The following is a 1,556-nucleotide window of genomic DNA, read 5'->3' as shown; positions in this document are numbered from 1 at the left end:
ACAGAAAAACCAGCTAACATCGGCAAATATATAGGTTCAAATTACCAGTTTACATACCTGACGTCCACTTGTGCATAAAAATATCTGTATTTAAAATAATTTTTATATTTGATCCTATTATTACATACCTAACGTCCACTGTGCATAAAAAAATTACCTGGAACTATTAAAAGATGTTTTTATTTATATTTTTTTAAATATAAAAACATGTTAGAAAAGTTGTGTATATACATATTATTGCCGAAAAAATATCTTTATTTAAAATGACTTTTGCATTTTATCCTATTATTTTGTACCATCAGAGAAGACAACACAATAAAATTATATAGGTGATGGGACAAAGGGATAAAATGGGGATCCAAAAACATTTTAAATATTTGTTAGTAAACTTAAAAACATCATACAATAAAAGAAACCAATAAATTATAAAGTTCATTATAAAAATAAAGGTATTGAATTATAATTTTGTTTAAAATGCAAGCGATAAATTTGCGCTGCATCCATTTAATAATTACTAGATTAAAAATAATATAACCTTTTTCGTTTTCTATTTGTCCACACTGTGGAAAACTTTCGTATTCATTCTTCCTTGCATAATCAAATGCAGCTTCTTGTAATTTTCTCTAGCAAATTCTGAATTAAGATGATTTTTTATAATATATTTTTATTTTTATTTATTTTTTAAATACTATCAATTATCTTTTAGGGGTAAAATGATTTATTCACCAGTTCAATTGTTGTTTTAGATTTGTTCGGGAGTATCTCCTGTTTATAATTTTTTGCACATTTCAATTAATTGGTCACCCTCGACAACAAAAACAGTATTAACTCTGGTCTATGGCTTCATCGGAATTTCCTTTAACCATACACAGTGTAACTATTTTGATGCCCTTTAAGTGAAAAAAAATCCAGGGCTTTGCTTTAAGGGTGTACTCGTAATTTTACATATCTTTCTCAACAATTTATTATATGACTTTATTATTTATTAATTTTTTTAATTATATTATTAAATTAATTTGATTTAATGTATTCAGTAAGGTCATTTAACCTAGTTTAGAATTTAGATTTTCTTTTTATTCTTTAATAATATTAGCCTAGGTTATGTCATATCACGCGCAATTATTCGATATTTGATTGAGCTATTTTTGTAAAGTTTTTATAATAAAATATTTTTTTTTCATTTCAAGTATATGATATTTAGTTAATTTAAATTATAATTTATAATTTAATTTAATTTAAATTTAATAATATTGTCACGGGCTCTAAATTGAATTTTTATAGGTTAAATATGGTTGGTTCTCAGCAATTTCATATCCTAGCATTTTAATATATTTTAAAAAAAAGTATTATTAAAAGTGTGATAATCTCAATATTTTTTTTTTGTTTATTATACATTAATGATTAAACTTTTGACTTCCTTCTATTTTTATAATTTTTTCGTAGATATAAAAAATAATTAGATCTGGACTGTAACGCAAGGACAAAAAAACCTATAGGGAAACCAAAATGTGACAATGCATGAATGGTGTGCCCTTCAAGCCAAAGGAGATTACTGC

Source organism: Populus euphratica, unplaced genomic scaffold (genome assembly GCF_000495115.2).
Source record: "Populus euphratica unplaced genomic scaffold, PopEup_1.0 scaffold72.1, whole genome shotgun sequence".
Taxonomy (NCBI): domain Eukaryota; kingdom Viridiplantae; phylum Streptophyta; class Magnoliopsida; order Malpighiales; family Salicaceae; genus Populus; species Populus euphratica.
This window is presented reverse-complemented; position numbering follows the sequence as displayed.